Here is a 13,601-nt window from a genome sequence, read left to right on the forward strand (position 1 = left end):
TTGTTTATTCTCTAGTATATATCCTAGGATTGATTTTTTGTTGGCAAATCTTTGGACAAAAACTAGCTAGCCTTTCTAGTTTACAAGCTAAGCTAATTAGCTTTACTATTCTCTAGCCCTTAGATGATCATCCTACTCTCTTAGCTTACTATTTGATAAAGTAACCATGGTTACTTTTCTACCATGGTTAGTTAGTGCATTACGTTTATTTAATCGTTTACGCGTTCGTTTGGTCGCTTAAACGTTTTCGTAATAGTTTCTCGTAAACGGTTCACGACGTAAATCCTTTCGTATTTATTCCTTATGTTTTGAATTATCGTACTTGGATACAAATCTGTAGGGTTTTAAATTCATAATTATATATTGATTCCCGTAATCCTCGATGATTCGTAAATATGGTCATTTTTCAAAGTTCGTTTTCTTCGAAAATTAATAGCGTTTACATACACTCATTTGATACGTATAATCATAATATCAACTTCGAAACTCATTTTCTCATGCACAACATAGTGTGGGATAAAAAAAAATTCTCGTCTGTCAGGGGTATTATTTATTAACATTTTTACAAAGTCTCAAAAATTCGAGTTATTACAGACTTCCCCTCTAATAAGGATTCCATCCCGGAATCAATTAGAAAATAAGTGGGGATTGCGTCTTCAAGTTCCCAAGTTGACTCTTCGACATTTTGATTCCTCCATAAGATCCTAACCAGCTTCACAGTCTTGTTCCTCAGCACTTGTTCTTTTTGGTCCATTATCCTTACTGGCTGCTCAATGTAAGTCAGGTCTAGTTGTAAATCTACTTGCTCATATTATATCACATGTCGTGCATCCGCATGGTACTTTCTTAACATGGACACGTGGAACACGTTGTTCACTTGTTGCAAATTAGGAGGCAAGGCAAGCTCGTAAGCTAGAGGTCCTATTCTCCTCAAAATTTTAAAGGGTCCTATGAATCTGGAACTTAGCTTCCCTGTCCTTCCAAACCTCATCACTCCTTTCCACGGACATACCTTCAACATCACTGAATCCCCTACTTCATATTCTCTATCTTTTCTGGTCTGGTCGGCGTACTTCTTTTGTCTGTCTTGAGCTGCTACCAGTCTCTTCCTGATGAGTCCCCCCATTTCCCTAGTTTGCTGGACTAACTCTGGTCCTATTATCATGTGTTCTCCAACTTCATCCCAACATAGGGGAGAGCGCATCTCCTTCCGTAAAGAGCTTCATACGGAGGAATTCCTATGCTAGCATGATAGCTATTGTTGTAGGCAAATTCGATCAGGGGTAAGTGGTCATTCCAATTCCCTTTAAAGTCAATGGCACACACTCGTAGCATATCTTCTAGGGTCTGAATAGTCCTTTCTCTTTGCCCATCAGTCTGGGGGTGGTAAGCAGTACTCATGTTTAGTCTAGTGCCTACACATTCCTGGAAGCTTCTCAAAAATAGGGAATTAAACCTTGGGTCTCGATCTGATACTGTGGCGACAGGAACGTCGTGTCTCAATACAATTTCCTTCAAGTAGATATCCACCAGCTTGTCTATGGTGTACATTTCGTTGATTTGTAGGAAGTGCGCGAACTTGGTCAGTCTATCTATGATAACCCATCTGACATCCTGATTGGTTTTCATTTTTGGTAGGCCTGTCATAAAATATGGCTATATGCTCCCATCTCCATTCCGGAATTCTAGGGGCCGTAATAGTCCACTCGGTCACTGTGGCGCCCCAAAATCCGGGGTCAGGAATCTCGGAGGCCACACCATCTAAACCACTATAAACCACATACCTCACATCACAATATTTAAATACTCACACTTTACGACCCCACACTTATCACACACACACACACTTACAGGTTATTGTCTTGGAAACGAACCATTCATTATTATAGTAGATTAAACCACAAAGTGATAATTATTACAACCCAAAAGTAATTAAGTCTTACCGGGGAATAACCTTTAAGTAAGGCTACTCCGTTGGCCAAATATATGTTTCTTATTTATTACCTTACATAAGTCATACTTATAAATAAGTCGAACTAAAAACAACTGAAAACCAATCCAGCTTATTCGGACTACCTGAGGTACAGCACCAAACAATCTACGGAACAGCTGGCCATTTCCTACCCGTTTCCTGGATGTGGTTCTCATAGTAGGCATCTTGATTCACTGTTATGTTGTGTTAATTTAAGAAAACAAGTGTGAGCTATAATGTCCAGCATAGTAATGTACAGTATGAAAATGACTGTATGATAAACTTACGTAAAACATCATATATGATAATTATGTTTTATTCGAAAATAGTTTCCCTTGGTGATACATTCCTTTTACGAAAACAATCCTTTGGTGGATTTTATTAACCTGCGAATACCTTAATAGTAAACCCAGCACCTAGTCTTGGGTTACGGTATTGCATCACAATTCCAATTGGAAGAATAGGACACTCGTTGGAGCCACCGTGTAACATCCGGGATATCGCGTGTAATTATTTTTATTAATAAGTAATTTTTACATGATTATTATGTGATTTTTGGTGAATTATCTGATGATTGGTGTGAATATGTGAATGCTTATATATGATTCAATATAAGTTTGTTAATTTTATTATAACCAGAATAAAATATAGATAATTACGTAATTTTTCTGGTAATTTTTGGACTGTTAAATAATTTTATATTGATTTATGAATTTATTTTCTGAATAATTACAAAAAAAAATTATAAAGCCATGAATCGTCCGAATTCAACTGTTTTTACGTTTTTACAACCCGAAACTCTTCTGAAAACTCCTTCTTAACCTAATCTGGTAATTCCGGACATTTTCAGTGTTTTGACTTTTTCAATCCGGATTACGGTTTGACCCGTGCGCGGCTCGGCACACAATTTTTGATACGATAATTATTTCGATGTACCAACGAAAAACCGTATTCTCAAAATACGGGACATTATTACATTATTTCCATATAAAGTGTTTTATAAGAAGCCCGATTTGGATAATTATCCAATACGGATATCAAATCGGATCATTTTTGCAGTTACTTAGCGGCTAAGTAACTAATTTAACGATCCAAAACGATCCAAAATGAACCAATATTCCATAAATATAAATAGCCCTTTTCTTATTTCATTTTATTCATATAATCATAATCACATAGTAAAAATAGATAATTATCCAAAGAAACGAACCGTGTTCTTCGCAATCAAACGAGAATTTGAAGACGTTATTGGAATCCGATGGAGACGTATGAATAGTCGAAACGAAGCTCCTGACGAGGCAATTGTATCCGCATAAAAATCTTCGAAGAAGGTTAATTCTTTTTCAAATTCATAATTTTTATTTTTTTATTTATTTTTACTTAAATTCGGTTATTGATTTGGAGGGATTGTTCGAATGTTTTGATGCTTGTTTATCATTCCTGAGATCATGAGGATTGATTTGGTGTGTAAATTTTTTGGTTTTGGTTAAGATTTGATTAAAACCGAGTTTTTGGTCTTTGTAAAAGTTTCAAATCGATTTTTAGGATTATTCTGTGATCGGTGATTGATTTTGATTGCAAGAACATATTGTATATGACTCCAGCTTTATTTTCATCTATAAATCGTCAATTTTGGTTGCGTTTTGATTGAATTTGTTCTTTCGCCGAAAACTTTGAAGTATCGCCAGCAATAATGGTGTTTTGGCCGGAGAATGATATTCTGGCACTAATTGGTGTTTCTGAGTTGTTGTCGAGTCTGAGAAATTGATTTGGAATCGAATAGCGTTTAAAACTGAAGCAAACGAAGCAGTTTGGCCTCGTTTTTGAGGCTGCCGGAACTCCACCGGAAAACGGGAGTCGTTGGCCGGTTTCTGGAAATCCCAGATCCCGGCGGCATTCAACCCGGATCCAGGTAGGGTTCTTGGCAACCGTTTTTCTAAAATTGTAACCCAGGTTTGATCCTATTCTTCCCTAAATCAAAACCTGGAAAATGTTTTTGGATTTTACTTTTTACTAATAATTCAAAAATCCATTATTTAATTTCTAAATTCAATGTTTTAATTCCTAAAATAATTATTTTAATTCTAAAATTCATTTTTAATTCAAAAATAAATCTGATTTATTTTATTAATTACTTTTAATTACTTTTTAATTATTTTAATTAATTGATTAATTTAATAATAATTGATTAATTAACGTAATTAATTATTAATTGATTTTAATTGATTTAATAAATAGATATAATTATTTATTTTTGATTTAAAAATTCCGAGAAATTGTTCGAGCTTTAAAATATTATTTTAAATTAATTTCAAGGCTCGATAATTATTATAAAATTATTTAAAGTCAGATTCGGGTGTTCAAACCCTATTATTTAATTATAAAATGATTCGAAAAATGTTCAAAAATTCGTAATAAATACTTGGAAAATCATTTTAACCCCAAATCATGTTTGAAAAATTATTTTGATCGAATCCCTTACGTGTTATGTGCTACGTGTTTACTGATTGATGCGTTATATGCCTATGTGGTCATGGTTTGACTATTTTATTCATAAATTTCAATCCGTACGTCAGATTTGGGTAAAACGAAGGGTAGATAAAATCTTATGACGTCTATGTGACGATTAGAATAATACGAGTATGAAAATTGATAGATACTTGTGATGCCTAGCACAGTCATCAAGGTATAAAAAAGGAAACCAGTGATCCATAAATAGAATCAAAACGTAGAAAGAGAATGCAAGTTATTGATAAATAGAAGAAAGGCATAGAAAGCGAAGGAAGGTAGTTGATGAGTAAAACTATTAGATGAGTACAAGTAAAGTGGAAATCTTCAGTGATAAGGCAAGTACTTCTGAACCTTCTTCAAGATATATTGCAAATATTTTTCAAACTGTTTCATATTATGTCGCTATTATTCAAAATAAATCCTGTTTTATATTGTAAGCACTTTAAACTATTGAACCTTGAACCCTGATTCTTATTGATCTTGAGCCATAAGCCTTATTCTTTATAAACCATTGATTATTGAATTCCCAATTACGAGCCATACACATACGATACTACTCCACAATTACATATCTACCACACACTGATTCTGGTATTGAATTTCTTAACATACCAACCCTTATTCCTTGTTTAACAGAAGACCAATTCTTGGAACCCTTGAACCCTTGGTCTTCTAATTTCTGATTCTTTCCTTGATTGAAAGCCAATCTTTTTAAATTCCATGTAATGCCTTTATGTTGTTATGAATCACCCTATACTTCAAGATAAATGTTGTTTATGATTCAGCGTATGGATTTACATTGGTTATCATATTGAATTATTTTAGAATTGGATAGTTTTATAAATATGGGCCAGATTCGTGGTCAGACAAGATTCGTGGTCATAATAGGCCAATGCGTGCCTTGGATCCAGTATATAGAGCAAAGCTGAGAGCCTTGCTCGGGGTTAGTGCATGACTGATTAGGAGCCAAACCTTGTTTTTTTAAAAATGAAAAGTGAATATCCAATTCTAATCATTGCTTATTCAAAAACTTGATTTGTCTGAATCATTTCAATTGGTTATTGTTTAACCTCCGATATTGCTATTATGACTTGCTGAGCTAGTTAGCTCACTCATGCAAAACTTTTTATATTTTCAACAATTGAAAAGGAAATTTGTTGATAATGAGGATTCCCAGTCCAACGAGCGAGCTAGGATTCTAGGTTAAGTTGGATCGAGCTAGCAGGAGCTTTATATTGTAGATTAGTTATGCAATATTGTAAGAACGATATCATTAGCAATTGTAAGTTGTACTAGTTTGGATTTGGTACGATGTAACAAAAGTTAAGGTTGTGGCCTGTTTTCATACTTTAACCTGTTGCCATCCGTGGTTGTGTAAAGAAGGGTCAATGCATATAATATTTTATATAAAGGTTTATATATTGGGTGTGTGTGTTGTAAACCCCAAACTTCTGACCCGGGTTTGGAGGGCGTTACACACCGCATATGATGATCAGTCATAATACGATAATATGGTAACCTTTTCTACTAGTAGAAGGACGACACCTTCGTATCCTGGTTATCACCCCGTCCGCATTCGGGATACGTGTCCCACTTTGGGTATACATATACTTCACAAGTTCCTGAGTACACCGACTACCTTCGCCTGCGGTACCTTTGGTAGTCCATCTAGAACACATAGTACTAGAGTCTACCCCTCCCTTGTCCTTTTAAAATAATTCTATCATATCTCAAGAACTCGAACCACATCGAAGTTCCCCAAGCGTTTTGCTTGTTGATAGAAACAACTTATCTCATTAGGGTATATATATATATACGTATATCTGAAATTTTCGGGGGAAGTACTAAGGATGTGAGTTGACCGTTGTCAACAGATAATTAAAAAGGGGGGGGGGAGTTTCTCTTTGAAACTATATTCAAAATATTATAATAAGTTGAGATAATATTCTCCAACGATCTGAAATTATTCGAATGATTCCGAATATCCGAGAGTATTTTAAATCAGGTTCTATGATTTCTAAATCATAAATAAACCCTTTCTATAAATAACAAATAATTAAATGATAATTGATAAATAATTAAACCTCGAAGGAGTTTACTTTATAAAAGAAAATAATATTCCTCAACTAATTTATGTTTAATAATTTAATGAACTTCTAATATTTACTTGAGTCCGAAGTAAATATTTACTGGAGAATATTTCTCCATAATAAATAAATAGTAGATAAATATTTCTTGTCCAAATGGTAAAGTATAGTTGAGGGAATACGATCTTTGGAAATTGTTTTAATAAAAGTTCGAGGTGTTTAATATTTTGTAAGTGAACGTTGGATCCCTTTAAAACGTACTACTATGGACTTGTAATCGTCCTATAATATCACCAGAATGATTCCCGGGTTTTTATCTTGAAATCCCGACCGACTCTCGGTCTTATTATAATACGTCATGCTTATAGCGGAATAAAACATTTCACGATATATACTTATCGTACAACATCGCTACATTATGTGAAAAATCAATAACTACGTATCATGGCAAACATGGTATTTATGCAATGATAATAAACAATCCTTTCACAACACAACAGTAAATGGAGCTGGCCTCGCAAACTTGCCTGGGTATCTCGAGGTGGAGGATGCTCTAGGTTCCGCTCGCAAATCTATACCATAACACAATTCATTTCGTTAGGTCCCGTTCTAATTTACGGCGACTCGCACTCATGCGCTATTTATTACGCACCCTCTCAACTTATATTACCCTTATTATTCCTTTAAGTCCTCATTCACATAATGGTCACTTCCTTTTTCAAAGTATCTTAAGTCCATTTTCATTTTCGCCGTCGGCTCCGCTTATGTATTGTACGGTTTCTAATCGTGCGGTCTCGGCTCTGATATTATTATAAAATTGAAAAATCATTATTTCCACTTGAAATTTTTATGGCAGTTAGAAAACTCAATATAATACTCTCTGTAAAATATTCATGATTTATGAACATTCTTAAGTCGATCCTTTATATTTTCAAATTTCGTAATTCGTAGCAGTTTTTGTCGCGTAAATCACTTTTAGTAAAACGGCCATAACTTTTGATCCGTAAATCAGAATCAAGTGATTCAAGCACCTAAACGATCCTTATAACATTCTATATCATAATCAAGGGTTAATTTTCAAGAAACTACAGTTTACATCCTTGGGACTTTCTGCAGAAACTTAAAGTTACATTTTGTTCATTTTAGTGATATTACGTTTACGATCGGAGTTTCGTTTACGCCTTAGATCTTTATACTACCACCAACAATCAACATATCATCATCAATACACTAACTCCTCTCAATAACATAATGTTCTTGAGGCAAAACAATCAACCTTAAATCTAATTAGCTAAACATCAAGATTTCAACAATACCACTACTAAAACTAGGTTTACAACTACATACTAAAAGGATCTTGAACTTAAATCTTAATAAAGTTGGGTCAAAGATTTTTACCTTTCTTGAGAGCTTGAGATGTGTTATTTATGATGGTGAATTCTTGGGAGTGCTTTGTATGGTTTTTGGAACCTAAAACCATCAAACCTTGATAAAAAGAGCTCAAATATTTATCTTACCTTAGTTTGGTTGTTAGGAAGCTTGAGAATTAATGGGAGGATTTATCCATGGCTAGAGCTTGAAGATTTGATTTTGGTTTCTTGGTTTGAAGAAGAAAAGCCGAATGGAGAGAAGTGGGAGAGAAAGAGAGAGTTTTTGGTTATGCTTCTTGGTTTCTTCTTGGAATGATGCAAGTGATATCTTGTTATATCTTATATTGATTTTTATTCTCTAGTTATATCCTAGTATTTGATTTATGTTGCCAATCTTGGAGACAAATATAGCTAGCTTGTGGTAGATTACAAGCTAAGCCACTTGCTTAGCCCCTTTAGCTCACTATTTGCTTAGCCTTGGTTGATCATCCTATCTCTAGCTCACTATTTGATAAAGTAACCATGGTTACTTTCTTACCATGGTTAGTTAGTGCGTTATGTTTATTTAATCATTTACGCGTTCGCTCGGTCGCTTAAATGTTTTGGTAATACTTCCTCATAAATAGTCCGCGATGTAATTCCTTTCGTATTTATTCCTTATGTTTTGAATTACCATACTTGGATATAAATCCGTAGGGTTTTAAATTCGTAATTATATTGTGATTCCCGTAATCCTCGATGATTCGTAAATATGGTCATTTTTCAAAGTTCGTTTTCTTCGAAAACCAATAGCGTTTACATACACTCATTTAGTACGTAATATTATAATATCATCTCCGAAACTCATTTTCTCATGCACTACATAGTGTGGGCTAAAAAGTTTTTCCCCGTCCGTTAGGGTTACTATTCATTAAACATTTTATAAGGTCTCAAAAATTCGAGTTATTACAGTCTTCCCCTCTAACAAGGATTCCGTCCTGGAATCAATTAGAAATTAAGTGGGGGTATCTATTCCTCATTGCGTCTTAAAGTTCCCAAGTTGATTCCTCGATATTTTGATTCCTCCATAAGATTCTAACCAGCTTCACAGTCTTGTTCCTCAACACTTGTTCTTTTTGGTCTATTATCCTTACTGATTGCTCGATCTAGGTCAGGTCTGGTTGTAAATCTACCTGCTCGTATTCTATTACGTGTCGTGCATCTGGATGGTACTTTCTTATCATGGACACGTGGAACACGTTGTGTGCTTGTTGCAGATTAGAGGGCAAGGCGAGCTCATAAGCTAGAGTTCCTATTCTCCTCAAGATTTCAAAGGGTCCAATGAATCTGGGACTCAGCTTCCCTTTCTTCCCAAATCTCATCACTTCTTTCCACGGAGATACCTTCAATAGCACTGAATCTCCTACCTTATATTCCCTATCCTTCCTGGTCTGGTCGGCGTACTTATTTTGTCTGTCTTGAGCTGCTACCAGTCTTTTCCTGATGGGTCCTATCATTTCCCTGGTCTGTTGGACTAACTCTGGTCCTATTATCTGGTGTTCTCCAACTTCATCCCAACATAAGGGAGAGCGACATCTCCTTCCATAAAAAGCTTCATACGGAGGCATTCCTATGCTAGCGTGATAGCTATTGTTGTAAGCAAATTCGATCAGGGGTAAGTGATCATTCCAATTTCCTTTAAAATCAATGGCACATACTCGTAGCATGTCTTCTAGGGTCTGAATAGTCCTTTCGCTTTGTCCATCAGTCTGGGGATGGTAAGCGATACTCATGTTTATTCTGGTGCCTACACATTCCTGGAAGCTTCTCCAAAATCAGGAATTAAACCTTGGGTCTCTATCTGACACTATGGCTACAGGAACGCCAAGTCTCGCTAAAATTTCTTTCAAGTAAATATCCACCAGCTTGTCTACGGTGTACCTTTCGGTGATTGGTAGGAAGTGTGCGGACTTGGTCAATCTATCTATGATAACCCATATGGCGTTGTGATTGGTCTTTGTCTTTGGTAGGCCTGTCACAAAATCCATGGCTATATGCTCCCATTTCCATTCCGGAATTTCCAGAGGCCGTAATAGTCCACTAGGTCGCTGATGTTCAGCCTTCACTCTCTGGCATGTCAAGCACTTTCTGACCCACTCTGCTACTTCTCTTTTCATGTTAGGCCACCAATAATATTCCTTAAGGTCACGGTACATCTTCGTACTTCCTGGGTGGATTGAATATTTGGAGTTGTGCCCTTCGTGCAGCAGCTCGTCCTTTAACTCTTGCACATTTGAAATCCAAATTCAGGACACATACCTCATAATCCCCCTCTCGTCCTTCTCGCATCTCACTTCCTCACCGGTCAATGATCCTCTTTCTTCACTTATCTTCTTTTCCTGACATACTCGTATCTTTTCAGTCAGTTCCGGCACTAGCTTAATCTCAAATAATCCTTCTGTTCCTTTACCGGTCGTCCTCACGTCAATTTTCATCTTCTCAAATTCTTTAATTAATTTCTCAAATGTTATTATCATTTTGAGTCTTTCCTTCCTACTATGGGCGTCAGCCACCACATTGGCTTTACCCGGGTGATACAAAATTTCACAGTCGTAGTCTTTAATCAACTCTAACCATCTCATCTGTCTCATGCTCAGTTCCTTCTGAGTAAAAATATATTTAAGGCTCTTATGGTCTGTGTAAATCTCGCATTTCTCACCATATAGTTAGTGTCTCCAAATCTTCTGAGCAAACACTATGGCCGCTAATTCTAGATCATGCGTCAGGTATCTGCTCTCATACTCCTGTAATTGCCAAGAGGCATACGCTATAACTTTGCTGTGCTGCATCAGTACACATCCTAATCCTTTAAGCGATGTATCGCTGTATATCACAAACTCTCCCTTTCCATCGGGAAGAGCGAGCACTGGTGCTGACACCAGCCTTCTTTTTAGTTCCTGAAAGCTTTCCTCACATTTCTCTGTCCATACAAACTTTTCTGTCTTCCGGGTAAGTCTAGTCAGTGGACTGGCTATCTTAGCAAAGTCTTGTAGGAATCTTCGGTAATATCCTGCTAAACCCACAAAGCTCCTAACCTCTGTTGGGGTAGTTGGTCTTTCCCAATTGGACACCGCCTCTATCTTGGCGGGGTCAACTAAAACTCCTCTGATACTCACCACATGTCCTAAGAACTGAACTTCCCTTAACCAAAACTCGCACTCCGAGATCTTGGCATATAATTTCTTGTTCCTCGAGATTTCTAAGACTATCCTCAATTGTTCTGCATGTTCTTGCTCTGTCTTTGAGTAGATTATAATATCATCTATTAAAACTATCACACATATATCTAGGTACTTTTTGAACACTTTATTCATCAAATCCATAAAGGTTGCGGGTGCATTGGTTAGCCCAAATGGCATGACTAAGAACTCATAGTGTCCATACCCAGTGTGAAAAGTAGTCTTTGGTATATCCTCAGGTTTGATTTTCAACTGGTGATATCATATCCTCAAATCTATTTTGGAAAAACGCACAGCTCCCTTGAGTTGATCGAATAGATTATCAATCCTAGGGAGAGGGTACCTATTCTTAATAGTCAGCTTATTCAATTCTCGATAGTCTATGCATAATCTCATACTCCCGTCCTTTTTCTTTACGAACAGTACTGGCGCTCCCCATGGCGATACACTGGGTCTTATCATTCCATTATCTAATAATTCTTGTAGTTGAGAAGCTAGTTCCTTCATCTCAACTGGGGCTAGCCTATATGGGGCCTTGGACACTGGTGCCATTCCTGGTGCTAATTCTATAGCGAATTCTATTTCTCTGTCGGGTGGCAACCCTGGTAAGTTCTCTGGAAATACATCCTCAAATTCGTTCCCTATGGGTATGTCTTGTATATTAGGAACTTCATTCTTGGTATCTACCACATAAGCCAAATAGGCCTCGTTACCTTTCTTTAACAATCTTTTTTCCTGTAACATGGTCAGAAATTTCTGGTTCTGTCGTTACCTCTAAATACTACTTCTTTTTCATTTTGTGCTCTTATCTTTACCCTCTTCCATTCATAATATATTTGAGCTCCATTACTTGATAACCAATCCATTCCTAGGATTACATCAAATTCTCCTAACACAAATGGGATTAGGTCAACTTCGAAGAATCTTCCTTCTAATTTCAACTTGCATTTAGGGTGTACTTGATTTACATGAATTATTTCTTTGTTTGCTATTTCCACTTGTAATACCTCACGTATGGGTATGGAGTTAAGTTTTAACTTTTTAGCAAAATCTTGAGATATAAATGACTTGGTTGCTCCAGAATCAAATAGGACATTTGCATGTTCGGAATTTAACAGAAGGGTACCTGCTATCACGTCAGTGTTTCGGACAACATCATGAACGGTCATGTTGAAGGTCCTAGTAGCTGGGGGCAGGTTAGATGTAGCTCTGCTCATCCCTGAGGCTGGGGGATTTAATATTGGGAAATCCTTTCTCATGTGTCCTACCTTCCCACATTGGAAACATGTCACATTGGGTCGGGTGCAGTTGTTGGCAAGGTGTCCGGGTTGGTCGCACCTGTAATATTTCAGAGGGGCTCTCGCCTGGGTGCACACTCCAAGGTGTCTCTTTCCACATGTTTGACATTCGGGTATTAGGGCACGGGGTTGGCTATGAAATGTTTCCCTAGATTGTCCGCCACCCTGGCCAACATTCTCACTTGGGGCCTTTCTGAATCCGGGGCCTCGTGCAGGTTGGGACACCACTCCCCTGACGAACTTGCTTGGAAGGCTCCTGTTCCCGGTTCCTACTCCTCCTCCTCCGCCTTGGCTTCCTATCTTCCTCTTCCTATTTTCTTTTTCCTTAACACTCTGCTCACTTCTAGCTTCAACAATCGAGGCTTTCTACACTAAGGTGGCATAATCTGTCAGCTCTAGTACTGCCACTCGGTTCTGAATCCACTGTTTCAGACCAAGATGAAACCTTCGCGTCTTCTTCTCTTCGGTATTCACGAACTCATGCACAAATCATGATAGCTCAGTAAACTTGGCCTCATACTCTGCCACAGTCATCTTATCCTGTTTCAACTCTAGAAACTTAATCTCCATCTGGGTTTCCATAAACCTAGGGAAATACTTTTCTAAGAATAGTCGGGTGAATCTATCCCATTGAATCACAACATCAGTCTCTAGGTTTCGTTTGGACTCCCCCCAGTAATAAGCTTCTCCTTTCAGCATGTAAGAAGTGAAAATAGTCTTGTACCATTCCTCTATACCTAGTATCTCGAAGGACTTTTCTATCTCTTTGAGCCAGGCCCGTGCTTCAACGGGGTCGGCAGATCCTAGAAACTCTGGGGGTTTGAGAGATTTGAAAGCCCTGAAGACAGTGGTTGCAGTCTGTTGGGCAGCATTCGGCTGTGGTGAAATAGGCTGTTGGTTTAGATTTGCTCTTAAAAGTTCCATAAACTCATTTATGGGGTTCCTTTCCTGATGGGTATCCTCAGCCTCTTCTTCTACATATTCTTCCTCATCATATTCATTGCAGTCTAGGTCCTCTTCACTTTCTCCATTCACTACACGGTCAGGTTCATTCCGTTGTTGGTTAACAGATTCTGCGGGCTATGCCCTGGTTCCTCTTCTACGGGGTGGCATTGTTCTGATAATGAAAATTTGTCAATATAGTT

Source organism: Apium graveolens, chromosome 5, assembly GCF_009905375.1.
Source record: "Apium graveolens cultivar Ventura chromosome 5, ASM990537v1, whole genome shotgun sequence".
NCBI classification, from domain to species: domain Eukaryota; kingdom Viridiplantae; phylum Streptophyta; class Magnoliopsida; order Apiales; family Apiaceae; genus Apium; species Apium graveolens.